General features: G+C 39.0%; 1 protein-coding gene across 1 annotated transcript in view; it reads left to right on the top strand.

Moving 5' to 3' along the window:
- The first annotated feature begins 545 nt into the window (after positions 1–545).
- Positions 546–20,482, top strand: part of LOC122397583 — a 188,650-nt gene continuing 168,713 nt past the window's right edge. The window contains exons 1-2 of the mRNA XM_043396840.1: positions 546–1,261; positions 4,160–4,343. The gene's annotated coding sequence lies outside the window, so the exon portion shown is untranslated. The remainder of the gene's footprint in view (positions 1,262–4,159; positions 4,344–20,482) is intronic.

Consider the following 20,482-nt stretch of genomic DNA (forward strand, 5'->3'; position numbering starts at 1 on the left):
GACTACGAACCTGGCAACTTTTGCCAGAAAGGCCTTCGTTTCAGTAGGAATCTGTTCTTAGTTGTTCTTTGAGATTTTCGAGTTTCGTTATTCTTTTCAAAAAATTGTAATAACTAAACTTTTAATTATTCTTATTTCAGATATATTTTCATTAAAATCTCGTTAGATCAGGTTATACAGGGTGTTCGGCCATCCCTGGCAAAAATTTTAATGAGGGATTCTAGAGGCCAAAATAAGTTGAAAATCAAGAATACCAATTTGTTGATGGAGGCTTTGTTAAAAAGTTATTAACACTTAAAGTTCCGCCCGTACTGAATTTTTTTCTCAAAAATGCGCAGGATTTCGGGGGTATGTCTATTCACCAAAAATAATTGTAATTGACCCCCGCAACCAAAAATAATTTTTCCAAAACGATTTAAAATTTTTTAATTTAATTGTTAATAACTTTTTAACGAAGCCTCCATCAACAAATTGCTATTCCTGTTTTTCGTCTTATTTTGTCCTCTGGAATCCCTCATTAAAATTTTTCCCAGGGGTGGCCGAACACCGTGTATCAGTTTCGAAAGATATTCTCGAAATTTATTGTAATGTCTCTTACCTTCGTTCCATTCGTTGAATAATATTTTTAGTCTCATTATCTCTAGTTGGGGTTATTAATTTTCCATTCAGGAGTTATAGAAATTAGTATTCAGATTTTGATTAGTGTCCAGTCTAAAACGAAATAACCGATCTCGTAGAAAGAATCTCTGGTCCGACATGACATTTTCCGGCCCCGTTTTGTTTCTGTTCCTCGATCAAACGCGTCTTTCGCAGTCCCCGGGGCGAAGGCCGCGCGAAAAGCAAATTTAACTCCCGTCCTTGACCCAGTGACGCGTTTAACGATCTCCCGGCGAGCCAGATTAATGCGAAACACCCTCGTTTCAGCCAGGACTCGGCCGAAACGGACCGAAGAAGGCGCGACAGTGGGGGGGAAGCACGAACAGGCTGAAAAAGGATATCGAAACCTGTTCGAATCGCGTGGTATCGAGGAGACATGACCGGCGAGGAACGATAGGTCGATGATAATCTCGAGTTAGAAAAGAATCGAAGGGGCGGTGAACGGTCGAAGAATGAAAAGTGACCAGTAACAGACTTTTCTTCCGGTTTCACTTCGGTTTTCGATCGCGAGCGATGACGTTGTGCCGTGTGGTTTTGTGACGTGCTTGTTTCTCAACGAGTGTCCTCCGGGAGAAGAGATCCTGTTCCCCTGGAGTCTTCACAGGTGAGTTGTGTCCTCAAAAACGCTTTAAAGTCGACGAAGCTTCGATTAGAACCGACCAAAGTAACCGTAAGAAAAGCTTGTCGTTTTCATGTCTCTGTCAAAGAAGTTTTCTCGTTTTTTAAGAGGTCGCCTTTCAAGGGGTTTGAAAACCACTGGTTTAAACGAACTCGTCAAACCCGAGGAAGAGTCCACGTTTCAACTAAAGGCTCTTTGCTCGGATTGTAGATTCTGTTAACGGGGTCGCTATGAGCTTCTGTACATTGTTGCTCTGAATAAAAGAGAAGATCCAACTAACGTCGTGCATTCATAGGAATCCTGAACCGCGGGCAGACGATACAGCCAGTTAAAATTTTTAATTGAAAAATTAACTCTAGATATTGTGAACAATTTCATAGTTTATGATGAATATTAAAATTTTGTTATTTAATAAATCCAAACAAGGATTATTTCCGTACTCGTAAGACAAAAGGAATCGTTGTCGTAATGTGGAGGTCGCGAGATCAAAACCCCAAAGTTCGGTTTTTCTTCTCTATTCTTTACGTAAATGTTGAAAGAACTTTTCCTAAGATTCTCGTGTCGAGTTTTCACGAAAAACAGTAAAAAATAATAAATATAAGTCAAATGTCACAAAAGTCGTAGATAGTTAGTTTCTCTAGGAAATAAAATTGGAGAATGTTGGGTGTAGCACGGATGATATATAATAATACCCCAGAGACCAGGAAAAATACAGTTTCCTCGACTGCTATCCACGGGGTTCCATTTTCCTCGGGGAATTTAAAAAATTAATACCGAAATCCCCCCCGGCATGCATACTGCGACAGGGTCCCAACGTTTCTACGTTTTTTAAAGTCGATCCGTGTTCTCGAAACGCGTACGAAGTTCCTCCGGACTTGGAAAGAGCTTAAAGCACACCCGGAAGGAAACATCGTGCCACCTACTTACGGTTCCCGTTCTTCGCGTCTCCTCCAGGTATTTTTAATATCAGAACGTTTCGAATTGCAACGAAAATGGAGATCGAGATAACTCTTTCTTGTAGAATGTGGCGCGTGTAGTCTGCTCGAGATACCGGAATAAATACACAAAATTGTTGCGAACCCCAAAGGTACGCGATTTTATGGGGCTCCTATTTTATTTTTTATTTCGTTCGCCAAATATCTGAGATTCGTATAAAGATCGATGCTTGGATTAAAACAATTCGAATGTTTAATATTTATAATGATTTCTGAAATACTTCTATCGTAACAGTAACGTACGAGTTTCAGGGTTGCAGATGTTAATTTTGAAGAAGGCACGATTTTTTAAAATAACCTTTGCAAGCCTTTTCTTTTTAGACGATTTCAGGAATATTGTGGAGACGTTGTATAGTTCCTTGCTAAAAAAAATGATAAAAATGTCGTCTTACGGCTTACCCTTTAAAAAAATCGTTTCAGGGGATCGTCGATTAACGTGTTCGTCGAAGTTGTTTCGCGGCTGAATGTATTTAAACATCGAGGAGTAGGAGGGGGAGGAAAAGACTGGGATTATAATTTAATCGCACCGGAAACAGGGACTCGTGAAACGAGTTTTTTTTTATCTAATTACACGCCACCGTGTAGATTTTTGCAAAACAAACGGGGAAAAGAGCGGCCGGCAACGCTGTAGATAAACATAATTGTAACTCTGAGTAGAAACTATGGTAATCTTGATAATAGGTTTTCCCTTCGCGCCTCGAAATTCAGCCGCGAATGTGAAACGGAAAAAAAAGCTCGGGCACGGGTCCGTACTTGGCAATTTTAATTGTACCGCCGAGTAGATTACCAAAGCAATCTACCAAATGGGCTTTCTTTCCAATTAAAAAAAAATATACTTCTTAAGAGTGTATCGCGAAAAGACTTGGTCACTTTTTTGTATTTTATAAAAGGGAAACCTCTTTTCTTGAGGTTAGGAACTTTGTTCTGTAGATAATATATATGTATTTTGGTTAATTATTTAGATTCTTTAAGTAAACATATTAAAATTAAACATTGTATTTTGTGCAATTTCCTAGAATTTGTTTGAATCAGATAATAGACGAAGATATTGTATATTAAAATTGTTAGAAGAAATTGATGTAAATCTCAGATACATGGTGCACTCTATCGAACATTCGAGAAATTATGGCGTGACGACGAAAACCGTTGACGACTAATTAGTGTGCTCGGCGGGATCGTAATGGAAGGATTATTTTAAATATATCAGTTATTTTCGTAATCATTAAAGAACATGCCCGATTATTTTATTCTTCCAATTGTTTGACAAAAGTGTAGCTAACGTGTAAAAAGAGATCTGAGGTTTCGCAAATACATATATCCGTTTAGGTTAGTCCGAATAAAAATGCTATTATATTTAGAAGCACCGTGAGATATAACGCGGGCAAGTATGCAAATTTTGGTGGTTTAGTAGGTAAAGAATGGCCACGGTGGTCTGGGAAAAACTACACCAGCTGGTGGATTGACAAATCACCGTCATTAGCAAACGAAGCGGGAGGAAAATGGGTCCGAAAATTGCTAGTAAATTAAATAGCCAGCGTGCATTTGAGCTTAGGGTTTCCACGGTAAATGGGAGACTACAAGAACCAGGCTAGCTTCGCCATTTCTACGGACACGAAATAAAGGGTAACGTACGTTATAAAGTTGACAAATCGACCATATTTACGGGACAAGTACAGCCAATGGAACGGGAATTTTGTGAATTATAATATAATGAATTACTTAAACGTGGAATTATTTTTTCTTTTTCGTAGACATTGTGTTTCGTAGTGGTTCTAACCTCAATTGTAAACGATTTTGCGATACGTAGCGTCGGTCACCGGTGACCGGTAGTCCAGCAATCGAAATTTTCGTATCGTTTAGTAAATTTGTAACTTTCGGTTGTTCGCAGAAGTGTTTGGTGTTCCTGAAGCATCTGGCCGATCAATAGTGCGCGAAACGGGATCGCCAGTGATCGTGTAGTTTCGGAAGTTGTTCCTCGAACGCGTGGACGGTGGTGCGAGCACGATCGACGGGAAATCGATCGCGGAAAAGTGTCCTCCAACAGAGAAAGTTGCTAGTCCTCGGCATGAAGGGTAAGTCCTTTGAAATTCTATCTGCATGCTGTTCTCTTCAGTCTAGATTTTCGCAAACAGTCCTCGAACCTCGTCCCGCGGGCTTGACGAATCAATTGGCGCGAGAATTTCGCCCATAACCTAAATTGCTCGACATCGGTGCTTCAATCGTATTCCTTAATATTTCATAAACTTTTATTTCTTTCTATCTCGAACTCCTCGATTCTCAATATTTTTCATTCGTTATTCAATATTTATTTGTATACCGTTTATATTATACCTTCCTAACGGTTTTGTAATGGGATATTACTGTTAATATTACAACAAGAATCGCAGTTATTTCAAGCGTATCGAAGTATCGAGTTTCGTCAAATTCCTTGAGCATTGTTATTTATATTTACAATTAATTTTCAATGTTCTTCTTCGGTTCAGCGATCCAACAATCTTTCTATCGTAATTACTATAATGTATTAGTCAGTTTCTGCACTATTTGTTGTATCTGCTAATCCTGTAGACGGTTACATAACCTCAAAAAAAAAAAAAAAAAAAAAGAGTTCGCCTTGAAAGGTGTTCCCGCGAAACGAATAACTTTCTCGAAGCCAAAACGATCGAAAGGTCGAGATTCGAAGGATTTCAATTGCAATTTTAATTCCGACGTGGAGGCGAGGGTGGCTGGCTAAATAGGTTATGCAAAGCAGCTGTTACGCGCGGACCGGAAGTAGGTTGGTAACTGGCGCTATCATTCGCCCAGAGATTCCGGAAATTTTCGCCGGACCCGGGCGATTCTACCTGCTGAGTTTTCGCGGCTACCTACGAAACTCCGTTCCCTCGATTTGCATTTTCAATTTCGCCCCGCGCGCTTTATTACTCCCCTTCCCCCTTTCCCTCTTCGACAACTCAACTTCCGGGAGAACATTTCGAGTGCAACGCAGCGTTTCGCGATTTGTTTTCACGCGCAATTTGTTCCTGAAATTCGCAGACATATTCAAACTCTTCCAATGTTATTATTATTATTATTGAAATAGGAGGCAATTATTGGTGATTTAAGTGTACGAATACTTGCTTAATTCTTGGATCAATTTAAAAAATATTTTTCTCAGTTTTCATTTTGAAAAACATTCCTATCGAACATAGGTATATTGTGTCCGACCAATATTTGCTATTTCCACTTACGACGAACGTTAAAAACAAAAACATCCTCCAACGCATAAATATTACTATTTTAGTATTTTGTATTGTATTTTAGCTGTAAAAGTTTGTAACAAAGGTCACTGCCTGTTAAAATGTATTATTTAATAATAATAATAATAAATATAATAATGATTCGTCGTATCGAATTCGAGACGAAATTCCACAAATTCCAATAATAAATAATACATTGAAATTCGGAATAACGCTGAATATTTACATTATTCCGACTCTTTGTTATTTCATCAAATTGAAATAATGAATGATGGCCAGACACCATTAGTATATAACTCGATACCGCGGAATTAATATTATTGATAATGATGATAACAAGTAATAGTAATGTCATTATTGTTATCAGAATAATTGTATGCTTGGTAAATGCTGCAATTAAATCGTAAATGTTGGCCAATGCAAGCGATCGTTTTTTCCTTTAAAAACTGAAAGTCCCATTTCGAAACAAGGAGCTTTCCTTGAACGGACCTTGTCTATGAAGCTTGCCGAACGAAGATTCCTCCAAGTTCCCGAACATTCTACAGCGATCCTACCGTTCTCGGGGTTCCCGAGAAGTTTCGAATTCATTAAACGCCATAAAATTATAGCTCGCTTAATAAGCGTGGCGCAAAGGCCCTGTTGCGTAGCAGACCCTCGAGCGTCCCGTCGCGACTCAATATAATACGTAGGGTAGGCCCAAGTGTTAGGGCCCAACCACTTGCTCGCCTGTTCATTAGGCAGTTTTCGTCGCCTGGGCAAGTGGTACCCTCAAGGCCAGACGTCGGCTAGGTGGTTGGAGGCGCCGCTCGACCACCCATATTTCCCACATGTTTTCACTTACCCTGGTGTCCTCTTAACCGACTTTCCTTTTCCAGAACAGCCCTATGCATACCTCCACTCCTTTTCCTAGGTCCCAGCCTACATTTTTCCCAATTAGCCAATCCTGATAAACCACTCCCAATTTTCTATTCCGACTCCGGCGTCTCCACCCACCAAAATTAGGTATATAAGGTAGCCCGCGAGCTACGACCACAGCACACTAAAAAATCCGAAAAGGATTACTTCACGCAATAAAGAATTTAAAAAACCAACCAGCAAAACTTCTTCGTCGTGAGCCAACCACAACAGTGTTGTCGCGACGATCACGACAGGCCCAACGAAAGCCACGTACGAACGCGCGACTAAGATCGTAAAATGTAATATTTATGATCCTCCGTCGACCCCGGGAAAAATCAGAGTGCTTTTTCCCCCGTTGCGGGAGAGGCGAGATTAATAACTCGATGGCCACCGGAGACTATCTTTGCACCCTAAATCGATCGCCTGCACCTTTTCGTCGCACTGAAATATTCTCCCTTTCGTTTTAATTCTCACATCGAAATTAAAAGTAACGATTCATAAAATCGTGTTAAAGCGTTCGAGAAATAATTAACGCTTGGTCCACCAGGGCGCTCAACGGTAGCACCTCTCGGGCACCGCTCATACAAAGATGCGCTCAAGACCGAGATTGGGCATCTGCACATGATTGACGTGCGCGCGCATTGATCGTGGGCCTGTGGTCGATGCATCGTGGTGGCCAAGTTCACGGCCATCTTCCCAGTCTCATTCGAATCGTGTTAAAGTGATCCTGGCAGTGAATTGTATTATCGTGCTTTCTCTCATTATCCCTTATGTAACGTTTTCGCGTTTCTCAAACATAAAGGAAACCGTGTAATTTGTAAAAACAGTCGATTTATTGCAAACGCCAACGTTTCCTTTTTTCCAATACGGCGGAACGAGATGAAAGTTATTCGGTTTGCCTAATGCGTTAACATATTTAATTTTAATTCAATTATATAGGCTTTGCTTGTTTCCGCCCCTTCGTAAATATGTGAATAATTAAATGGGCTGGAGAAACTTTCGTCGAGAAATGCGAGATATAAGAACGGCGCGAGTCGGAAAAGTGAAATGGAAAAGGAAAGAGAGTGGGAAATTTTATGTGGAAGTAACAGCCGATGAGAGGACGGAAACAGAAGTGCGAAGATGAAGTTCACGCTTCCTCGAGCGCTCAACATCGGATACTCGTCTCGAGTGGCGTTCATTATTAACAAAGAGTCCCGGTCGAAGTTACGCAATAATTACCGCGTGGTTTCCGGCGGCAAACTTTTCACCAGCGAGTTCAAGTTCCCGCAAACTCTGACGGCTCTCTCCTCTCGCGAACGCTTCGCTCGAAATCCGCGAGAAAGCGAGATTTCACGCTAATTTTCGCGTCATTTTCCATCGAGGTTCACTCGGTGATTCACCCGACCATCTTCGCGAAACTTCCGAGGGCCTTCTCTGTCTCGCGACGCCATTTTCTCACGGGCCTCGAGCCGCGAACAATCGCCAACCTCGTTTCTTTCGCGTTCGATTTACGAACTAAGGGGGCCGAGAAAGTTAATGAGATTAAAAATTTATTAATAAACGGAAACTATCGGTCCCAAAAAATAATTCTCCGCATTTTAAAAGTATCTGCTCGTAAGAATAAAAATTCGCCAAACACTATAATATAAGTAGTCTTTATTATATATGGAAGGTATATGTTTTCCTACTTATCTACGAAGATTGATTTCTGTATACGTGAAATTCAACACAATATTTTTAAAGGTTAGATTACAAATATAAATAATTCTTCGAACGACGAACGAAAACCGTCGAATGAATAAATAAATGAAGTCTCCCGGAGCGTCGAATGTATAATTTAGAGCCGGAAGTTTCGTAGCTGGCAGCAATTTTCGTAAAATAGTCCTCTTTGGACGCTCGGAGACGGCGTCTCCGTCGCTAATTGCCTGGTCCCGCTTCTATTTTCCGGGCGCAGGGAGGGGGTGAAAAAACGTGTCGCGAGAAAAGCGAACCGGTGAATTTTTCCCCGGCAAGGTCAGCGGCCGTCTCACGAGAGATGGAATTTTCATTTCGTCCCGGCGCGTGTGGAGGCAAATATAAAAAAAAAGGAGCCGCGGGAGGAGTGGTTGCCAGGTTAAACAGCCACTTTTCTGCTTTCAAAGAGCCCGCTAGAGGGGGTGGAACAGAGCTGGAGTGGGGGGGAGGGTGACGGGACAAATATTTGCGCGACCGCCGCTTCGGCCACGTCGTTGGAAAATAAATTCCAAACCTCCTACAATTAACTTCCTATTAATTCAACGTAGCCCGATCCTCGCTGCTAATTAACGAACCCACCGACGCCGTTAATTAACAATTAATCGTTTGCTGGGAGGAAAGGGGGAGGGGAGAATTTGGCCCGGGATCCCGGTGTCTGAAAGAATTTTTTCTGGAATTTCTTGTCGAATTTAATCTTGATTTAATTAATCCACGACCCCCGCGATGGAAATTATTTTATTCGTAATGAAGAGAAATTCTTCATTGTTACGGGCCTGTGGCATTTTAAACAATTTTTGCATAATTTTTTACCAACGCTCAACGGTTCATAGAAAATATATTCTCGGTTGTATCGTTCTTGGAAGATTGGAGGATCGAAATGAACTGTCAACTATGAATTTATAAAGTCGAATCGCAAACCGGTGCTAAAAAAGAAATATAAAAAAATTAAAGTTCCCGGTGAAAAGAAAAATTTATGAACAAAGACTAGGTTGCTGTTAACCAACCTTGAATATTGAAAAAGATCAGATTATTTGGAGAATGAAATAATCGGTTATAAATTTCGTTTATCCGCCAAAAATTTTGCCCAATTATCTCGACGCCATTCTGGCGGGGCTAATTAAGGGGATGGTTACGATCTCGTCAGAAGCGATGGCGACCTATTTATCGTGGCCGCGACAGAAAACGATACATTAAACGGTCCCCGGTGATAATCCATTATCAGGGCTGCGATCTCGATGCTTGTTTTCGACTGAACGCACGGTTACTCGCAAGATCAATCTCCGGCCTGCCGATTTTATTGGGCTATTTAGCCGCGCAAAAACCGTCAGTTAACCGAGAGTCGCCATGGCAACGGGATGATTAAAAACGAGACGTTTCGTTAATGGACGCGTACGGTACTTGAAACCTCGCAATAAAATAACCAAAATTTCGATCGATTCCATATTTCGTTATTCGCGATAAATAATTCCCACGCCCCGTTATTCCCTTTACAAATAATAGAAACGAAAATAGTTAATAAGTTAATAGTTAATAAGTTATTCGGCGTTCTCAAATTTTAAGTAGTCGAGCTAAATATGTAGCCGATCAGCTGACGGTCTCACCGGCGGCCATCTTGATGACGAAAGCGTCTTGAAAGCTGGCGGAACGTCTGATTGTAAATACATCGAGAATAGGGAAAATTATCCATTTCACATACTTTTAATTACAATGTCACTGATAAAATTGTTAATATAAAATTCACGCACAAAATTATAGAAAGAGTAATTCTAAACCTGGACGACATTGTTAAATAACTGTACGCAAAGATTGTAATCATCCAGTCGTAAGGAACGTGTAGTTTTCCTATATAAACGTAACAACATGTTGTTTATACTGATTAAAGAAACGACGGATCTTGTTTGTATGGCATCGTGTAAACATCGTAGCTCGTAGTTTCCTCTCGAGAACTTCACGTTTCAACAATAGATACTTATTGTTCGCGACATCGATACGGTTGCAATTGGGTGCTTGTATTTCATTCGATTCTTTTCCAGATAGAAATTCTTGTCCCTTACGATCCAATATCGACATAGATTGGTCGTTTGGCTTCGCATTTTTCCTCCGAATAATAAGTGGATTAATCGAACAATCGAAGTTAATTAAACCTTATGTTTGAAAACCAATCTGAACTTTACGATGTTTTCGTATCCGATTTTCAGGAGTATTTTTATCAATAAAGAAACAACGAATACGCATCAGAAAATACATTCTAATATCATGATAGACCGTCTCACTAAATTTATCGATTGAAAATTTAAGGACATATCCGTGTTGTGAAAACTATTATCGTCAAGCGTAGGAAAACATTTTCGTTCGTTATCGATTAGCGTCCGGCACGAACGTGTCTTTCTCACGAACCTATTGATTCAAAACACACGATGCTTTATTAAATTTAACCAATTATTTACCGGGGCCACCTATTTTATCTCCTGCACGAACGCGATTACGAGGCCAGGTCATTTATTAGAGTTTAACACCTTTTTCCCCCCTCCTTTTGGAATCAAATTATCACACGCTTCGAAATTAAAAGACTAACGTTAGAAAACGTAATGTAAGCGATCGTTGGGGCGATCGCCGCAATTGGGCGACGAATGTGTAGGTTTAAGAAATAAGAGGTGTCGAGTTCGGAAATGGGAGGAGAGCGAGCGGAACGTTCTCGAGGAGGAGCGAGCGTTCTGCTGAAGGCAGTCGTATAAAAACCTTTACGAAAGAAGCAGCTCACCGCCTTTAGTTTTTTACCCTTTTGTCCGCTATAATAAAATTATTTTTCAACCAAAAACCAGATAATATTTTACTCTTCCGAGAGCTGCGATTTATTACTAAACTTTAAATTAAGGAAGAATAAAATAAGTATTACGCGAGTGAAAATATTATTGCTTGTAAAATTTCGTAAAATAATAAACGTGCAATTCTTGAGGATCGTTCGATCGTATCTGTTTTCGTTGAAATAGAAATGAGTTTGGCGCGTGGTAGGAGGATAATTGGCGGCGTTGCGTGTTCGTAGCGATTCGTGGCGTTTCGATTCCGTCGGTAAGGTGTTGCATAACTCGCGCTGGCCGCGATTAGGCACGTATCGTGGATCGTCGAATCTCGGCGCTGCCCCCCCTCCAACCCCCGCGAACGAGAATCGATATCGATCGATCGATTGTTTACCGACTCGCGTTCGACTCGGTTCGCCAAGAACCGCGATGCATTACGCGAAACGTTCCTCGGTTTCCCGGCATGCATCATCGTTCCCGGGATTTTCATCGGGTTTATCGATCCGACAAGCTCGAAAATGGAGCGCGAAAAAACACGTGCGCGAAATCTGCCAACCGGTAATTCCCGAACAATCGCAAATTATTTCCTATTCACCGACGTTCGACGGTTCAACGATAATAATATTTATTTATTCGTTTATAATCGTAGAATCGTGGTTTTCAGAGCTCAACATTTTTTTTTTATAGCGGTTTTTCGAAAACTTATAAACGTAAATTTATAAAATAATTGTATAATCTAAACGTTTCATGCTTTATATTTCTCTGCACAATTAACTGTTGCTTTTGTTTTATTTTAACGCAGTTTCAGCCTCCAACTTGTACGAAGAGTTTAGAAATAAATAATAATCGATTAACTTTTTCTTTATATACAGGTTGTTCGACCACCACTGGGAAAAATTTTATTGGGTGATTCTAGAGGCCAAAATAATACAAAAATCAAGAATACCAATTTGTTGATGGAGGCTTCATTAAAAAGTTATTAATGTTTAAAGTTCCGCCTGTAGAATGGCAATCTGCAAACTGTGATAATGATCCTCACTCAGAAAATTATAAGACTGTCGATACGTCACGAAGTAGAGTTTCTCATGCTAGGTGAGAACCACTATTGCGCGCATGCAGCTGTACGTAGATTGCCGGTCTACAGGCGCAACTTTAAACGTTAATAACTGTTTAACGAAGCCTCAATCAACAAATTGCTATTCTTGATTTTCGCCTTATTTTGGCTTCTAGAATCTCCCATTAAAATTTTTCCCAGGGGTGGCCGAACAGCCTGTATATATGTATATAAGATAATTTAATCGTAAGTTGTCGATTTTGGAACGGTTTTAATATTCGTCGGTGAACGTAATTATATTGTTTCATTATTTTTCAATTTATTTTTTCTCGGTTATTCGTCGATTAAATTTCGAGCGTGGATCGTGAGACGGAATTATATTTCTCGTCGGGATGAGCGAAGTATAGAACCAATCGAATCAATGTCGGAAATTAACTATTTTTTTCTATCCTTTGTTCGCTATTTTTGTGCAATTTTTCCTGGCTGCGCGATTTTCGCGAGTAACAGACGCACGAACGTTATACAAAAAAGAAAGGTTAACAAAGCTCTATTCATTCAGAAAACGTCCGTCGATGACGAGCACAATCGACCAATCCATACGACCAATTGCGCATCGTTTCCCCTTTATGTCAAATTAATTTTACGCGAGTCGCCCTTTTTTTTATTGTCTTTGAATTTTTCCCGTTTTTAAATCGCGGCAAAATGGTGGATCGTTCGGTTATAAAAATTACCGATTTTCTAAAATTTCTAAACAGTTGTTAACACGGAGTAAATAAATATTTTATTTACAATTCGTGAGGGTTGAGAGTCTGAAAACTAAAATGGTGGAAAGCGGGTCCGAAATTATTAGGAAATTGTGCCAGAAACGATTAGCCGCGTCCAGACCAATTGATCCGTCGATGTTAATTAATCGAACTTATTTGGTAGGGCAGGGATCGACAGTTCCCGGGGTAATTTCTCAAACGTCAGGCTCGGTCTTTCCGCGAGCGACTACGTTCCAGTTCATCGCGATAGATTAACGAGGGTTCGAGTGGCTGGGAGCGTTTTAACGCGATTATCCCGCAAGTTCTGGGTCCGTGACCAGTCCCGAACTAGTTCTAACGGTTATGGCCTCGGGCCATTAGATATCGTGACATTGTCGCAAATTTCGGACCATAATATCACCTGGATTCCCCTCCAAAGGGGCAGGAACTCTACGCCAACTATTTCGAATTTCCCCGCCCAAATAACGACACAATTTTTGTCTATCAGTAATTTAGAAAGCAATAGAAAATTTCTGGGTATTTTTCTTTATTTAAATATGCAGTATTTTCTCTTCTATACAGAGTGTTCGGCCACCACCGGGAAAAATTTTAATGGGGGCTCCTAGAGGGCAAAATAAGACGAAAATCGTTGATGAAGGCTTCGTTAAAAAGTTATTAATGTGTAAAGTTCCCTCACAGACATTTCTGGCCACGCAATATATTTTCGGTAAAGAATTTTTTTTCTCGAAAGTACGTAGGATTTCAGGGGTGTGTCTATTCACAAAAAATGATTGCAATTGATCCACACAACCAAAAATAATTTTTTCAGAATGATTTGAAATTTTTTTTTCGACGAAAAATTTAGGCACCTGTCAATTTCTCTTAAAAATTCGTTTTTCATTTTTAGTAATTTTGTTTGAAAATTGGACACTTTTTATGGGGGCTTTCTCATTTTACGTGGTTAAGTAACAATTTTTCGAATATTTCTGGAATATCTACATATTCTTCACCAAAATACGCGTTGTTTGCAGTTTGAAACATTAAAATCGTCCAATCTGTTCTGGAATTATGTTGTTTTAAACTTTCCCATGAAATTTGGGGGTAACATTTCTGGCCACTCATATTTTTGGTAAGGAATTTTTTTCTCGAAAGTACGTAGGATTTCGAGGATATGTCTATTCACCAAAAATGATTGTAATTGACTCCTGGAACTGCAAATAATTTTTTTCGAACGATCTGAAATTTTTTAATTTCGCTGAAAATATCAGCATCTACTTGAATTTTTTTCTCGAATTTGCGTAAATTTTCAGGGGTTTATTGATTCACCAAAAATGATTGTAATTGATCCCCACAATCGAAAATAATTTTTTCAGAACGATTTGTACATGTACTAATTTCAGTCTCCCAGTTAACGACACGATTTATAAAATAATAGGATATTGGTATTTCTCTGTGTCTAGAATTGTAGTATGAAGAAGATGGAGGCTTTATTGACTATAAACTATACTAGGGACTTAGGAAAAATCCCTGGGACATGTATCTTCTTATATGAGGGATTTATCGAGTGAAGCGTCTTTATATAAATTTCTATACGACACGAAAGTCGTAAAAGACTGCACGGGAAGATCGAGTCGGAGAATTCACATAAAATATGAAACGTAAGCCAGAATAACCACGGTATTCCATATGGCAAATCAGTTACAGTAAACTATAATACTACAATGATTCTTTTCTTTATCGATGGGGATATCTACCGTTCTATTTTATATTTAAAGTTGTATGTTTAAAATAATACTATGTATCACGTTTTCCAATTGGACAATTTTACATCATCCAGTCTACTGAAAATAGAAAATAACACTTCTGTCGGTTCGTTAATTATCACAGTAATGAAACAAACGGAAAGACGTTGCAATTAGGTGCACCGTTGTTACGGGGCACGTAAAATAACGACGATTTATCGCAAGAACGAAGCATCTAAATTGCTCAATTTAATACGTTTGTTATTAAATTAGCTTATAGATTTACTCAACAAGGATCTCGTTGAGTTCGGTTGGAACCGTGATACTGAGCTGACGTGTTTGTCAACACCGAGCGTGCTGTGAACGCGAGTGCCAAGTACAGTGCCAATCAAATCTTATAGGTATTCATGATAGTCTGTGTTACTGTTGATTAGTGAATATTACTAAATTGTTATAAACCAACTTCTTAACCCATTTCTACGCCATTCTCGGTGCAACCTATTCACCGAAATGGCTTCTGACCACGGAAATTTGGTACCCCAAACTGTTAATAATGATTCTAACGCACCACGACGAAGCTACAATAAGGTAGTACAAAGTGATTGCTTCCCCAAAAAAGATCAAGCGATCATAATCGAAGCCAAAGATGGAATTCAACTAAGAGATTACGCTCATGCATTAGGCAGAATTACCAATCCAGCGAATATTAGATTTATGTCAAGAGTATCCAACGGTAGAATTTGTGTCTTTTTGGCGAGTAAGAAAATCGCGGACGACCTCACCGATAAATATAAACACATTAAAGTTAACGGTATCGATGTAACCATAAGGCTGTTAATCAGCAAAGCTCAACGTATAATACTTTCAAACGTTTGCCCAACAATCCCTCACTCAATAATTGAAGGAATACTTGATGAAATTGGAGTAAAAAGAGAATCAGCTGTATCATTCCTAAGAGTTGGCATGGCAGAAGAGGGTTTTACGCACATCCTCAGTTTTCGTCGTCAATTATATGTCCATCCAGATGACACACACAAAATCCCAGACTCAATCAAAATTGAATATGAACAAACCACATACTGGATTTATCCTTCCACAGATACATTAAAATGCTTCATATGTAATAAAGAGGGTCACGTCGCAAAAAACTGCAAAACCGAAAAAAACCAACCCTTGCTATCTGAATCTCCACAAACAAGTGTCTTTATAAAACCTCAAGACCCCAAAATAGCGCCAATAGTATCAAATATTGATAGTACAAACATGGCAAAAGAATCAGAAAACCCTAGGGACAATACGGCAACAGAAACCATGGACATAGATCCATTGATCAGAACCTCAAAACGCACAAGATCCGAAATGACCGACGATTCAAGCCTCACCACAGAAGGAACCAACGATTCAAACCATGCCACAGAAAAATCAATCAGTCTTCAACAAATCCTGGAAACTGAATCGAAATGCAAGCAGCCAAAGAAAAAACCAAATGTTGCAACAAAGAGCGATAAAAGCATAGATGACATGTTGCAACCAGTTAAACACGTACTAGAAGAACCTGGTAAAATGTTAAACTTCTACCAACTTAAAAGCTTTATTGAAAACACACTTGGATCTCCCAACACTAGAGAGATTGCAACAGAATACACAGACGACGTAGAAGCTCTAGCGAATTTTATGAAAGAGATATACCCTTACCTCACAGACCGTTGCATCAAAAACAGATTCACAAGAATCACGAGAAAGCTAGTTAAATCTACCAAGGCTGATCACTCAATGAGCTCTCCTACTCCTTCGGATTGCTCAGATACTCCTCAGTGCTCCGAAGACGAACACACCAATTAAATATCAAACAAAAAATACCGTTAAATAAGTATAAATGCTAAGGAAGATTATACAATGGAATCTTAATAGTTTCAAAGCACGTTTTGAATTCTTACAAAAATTGCTCCAGGATCATCGGCCATGTGTATTATGCCTGCAGGAAACCAATTTCAAAGCAAATGAAACTATCAGTATTAAAGGTTTTAAAGTAGTCCAAAAAAATAGAAGGAATGCCTTGATCGCGAGCGGCGGAGTAGCAATCTACATGAAACAAAGCCTAAATTACACAGAAATACCGCTAAACACTAATATTGAAGCAATTGCGGTCTCAATCATTCTATATCAAAAAGAAATATGTATATGCAACGTCTATATTCCAAATAACCACCAATTTCAAGAAGCCGAATTAATCAACATTATAAAGCAACTCCCCAAACCTTTCTTATTAATGGGAGATTTCAACAGCCATAATACAATGTGGGGATCTGCAAACACAGACACTAGAGGAAAACTAATTGGAAATATAATACTCAAATCAGATATCATCTTGTTGAATAATTCCGAACCCACTCATTTCAACATGTCAAATGGCTCTTACAGCTCAATAGACCTAACCTTTTGCAGCCCCAACATTTTCAACAGCACTAAATACGAAATTTCAACCGAGTTATATAACAGCGACCACTTTCCCATTATCATTGAACTAATAGACAATAATGCTGATAACCATATAATACAACCTAGATGGAAATTCAAAAAAGCCGACTGGCCGCTATACCGCCACGAAATAAATCAAAACCTTCCATCATTACAAACGCCTGATGCCTCAAACTGTTCGGAAATAAACCAAATATTAAAAGAGTTTGAAGAATTAATCATCCATGCTGCCACAAAATCCATACCTAAAACATCAAATAATACAGAGAAAAAAAATATCCCTTGGTGGAATGATGAATGCTGCAATGTAATTAAAGAAAAGAAACATGCCTTCAACGTATACAAAAAACATAAAACCGATTTCAATTTAATAGAGTTCAAGCGGGCAAGGGCCAAAGCAAGAAAAGTCCTTAAACAAGCAAAAAAGAATTCGTGGATAAATTACATCGCATCCTTAACAAAGACCACTCCATGTGAACAAATATGGAATAAACTGAAGAAAATTAATGGCCAGAAAGTAAGTTCCCAAATTACTGCAATCAAGAGTTCTGAAAACTCAATTACCATAGACGCTAAAGAAATTGCCAACCTTCTAGCTACTACTTTTGCAAATAATTCGAGTAATAAAAATTTCGACCCAAACTTTCTCAAAATTAAAGCTAGAGTTGAAGAGAATTCAAGACACGAGCATATCATCTCTCAGACGAGAAACCACCCCCTTAACATGAAAATTCTGCCTACAGAATTAAAATCGGCGCTAAAATCTGTTAAAAATTCCAGTCCAGGACCCGACAACATTCCAAATATTTTTATACAACAACTACCAAAAGCAGGAATAAATTATTTATTAGATATCTACAACTGCATATGGCTGAATGGTGTCTTCCCTACCAAGTGGCAAGAAGCAATAGTAGTGCCCATTCTAAAACCTGGAAAAAACAAGCTTCGAATCGACAGCTACAGACCTATCGCCCTGACATGTTGCCTATGCAAACTGCTAGAGAAAGTAATCTGCAAAAGACTGCGATGGTATTTGGAGACCAATAACCTACTAGGAAAAAATCAAAATGGGTTTAGACAGTATCGTTCGACGATGGACAACCTTGCAATGTTAGATATAAACATTTGCGAAGCCTTCCTTAGAAAACAACATCTAATAGCAATATGCTTAGACATTGAGAAGGCTTACGACATGCTTTGGAGACACCGAATAATACAACAACTTATAAAGTGGAACATAAGTGGAAGCATGATACAATTTATATACAATTTCCTAAAAAGCAGATCTATATATGTCCGTGTCAACGGCAATTTATCCAAGAAAGTTGAAATCTTAAATGGGGTACCGCAGGGATCTGTACTAAGCGTAATTTTATTCTTGATTGCAATAAACGATATCGCTGAAGTCTTCTCTAAACCAGTTAAATACACCATATTCGCTGACGACTGTACCTTCTTTATAACCGGGAAAAGTCTAAGCACCAGTCAGCAAATCCTTCAAGACAATTTAGATAGACTCCAAAAATACGCCCTACAAACTGGATTTAAATTCTCAAAAAACAAAACCACCGTTACAGTTTTTTCAAAACAAAGAACAACACAAAACCACCAACTACAGCTACACTTAGGCCAGCACCAACTCTTGATAACAAGCACTCCAAAAATCCTCGGTCTAATTTTTGATAACAAATACACTTGGACGCCATTCCTTAAAAAGCTCAAAGAAAAATGTGTCAAGAGATTAAATATATTGAAGGTCATCGCTTCGAAAAACTGGGGGGCTGAATTCCAAATTCTAATTAATACATATAAGGCCTTAGTTCTGTCTAAACTAGATTATGGATCAATCGTCTACGATTCTGCAAAACCACGCGTTCTAAAATTATTAGCACCTATACATAATGCCGGAGCTAGAATAGTCACTGGAGCTTTCCGAACGAGTCCGGTAAATGCAATTCTATGTGAAGCTGGTCTAATACCACTGGAAACTCGAAGAAAACAACTGAGCTTATCGTATGCAGCAACCAGATTATCAACGCCTTCAAATCCTATCTACGAGAAATTAACTAACATCGCCCATTTCAATGAATTTAAGGAAAAACCCAAACTTCCGGAACCGTTAAATAGTAGAGTCAAAACATACTGGCAAGAACTAAATATGGATACACCAAAAATCATATCAAGAATACAGTATCAAATTCCACCATGGACGATAGATCCTCCTTCCATACTCGATAAAATTCTGAAAGCAGGCAAACAAATTAACCCAAACGTTCTCAAAAGTCTATATACTGAATTATCGAATGAATACCCGTACCATACGCAAATTTTCACTGATGCTTCAAAATCAGGACAGGGGACTGGATGTGCGGTATGCACTCCCGAACATGAGATCCTATTCAGGCTCCCGGAAACATTCACAATATTCACTAGTGAAGCGTTAGCTGTTCTACAAGCCTTGAAGTACATAGAAGAAACAACACACAATAAATCCATCATTCTAACTGATTCTAAAAGCGTCCTACTCGCCCTACAAAATTTGGAAACAAACAACACTGTAATCCAAAACATTATTGAATTAAATGAAACACTTAAGCGAGACAAAAGAGAAGTGTTATATTCCTGGATCCCCTCCCATATTGGTATTGAAGGTAATGAAAAGGCTGATACAGCAGCAAAACTGGCTAGCTCCAGTACAGCTATAACGAAATGTGAACAGGCAACTCATCAAGACATCCAAAAGCATTGCACCAAGGCGCAAACGGAAGTGTGGAATGAAGAATGGAGAAATAGCAGACCAACTAAGCTACATAAAGTTCGAAATAATATACATGACTTCAATCCGGCGCTACTACTAAATAGAAAAGACCAAGTGAAAATAACCCGACTAAGAATAGGACACTCGAACTGGACACACTCATACCTTATCACAAAAACCGAACCAAATTCCTGCGACACCTGTAACGTACGAAATAGTATTGAACACATCTTGACAATCTGCCCTAAATACAATATGAAGAGGATCCAACACAAGTTACAAAACTCACTAACGATCTTACGAGAAACAGATTCCTGCAGAAAAGTTTTAAACTTCTTAAAAGACATCAATGTATACCAATTGCTCTAAATATGATTAGCCCCACTAAGTAACCCAACTGTGGTCACTAATAACCTAAAAGGTGCATGTGACCTAAAACGCTCAATAAAAAAAAAAAAAAAAAAAAAGGATCTCGTTAAACACTTTCATAATTCCCTCGATCATTGATCCAAAATATTCCCTGTAAACAAAATTGATACTAACCATATTAACTCTGTGCGGACGACGACTTTTTCAGCCGGTTTCTGCAAATATGTCGAGTGTCTTACATGGTACAAAACGTTATATTTCTGTTGAGAATAGATATATTTTCAATGTCTAGCATTGCGATTTTTCTCTGCTCGACGTCGACCCAGGTCGGGTCATAAAACCCATAGGTCTGCCGATCATTTGGCGACGCCTATAAAGCCGGGCTTTTTTTACGTTTGGAGTTAGTTGTGCGACAACCCTGAC

Source organism: Colletes gigas, unplaced genomic scaffold (genome assembly GCF_013123115.1).
Source record: "Colletes gigas isolate AHSC1104 unplaced genomic scaffold, ASM1312311v1 Colletes_gigas_Sc00009, whole genome shotgun sequence".
Classification (NCBI taxonomy): domain Eukaryota; kingdom Metazoa; phylum Arthropoda; class Insecta; order Hymenoptera; family Colletidae; genus Colletes; species Colletes gigas.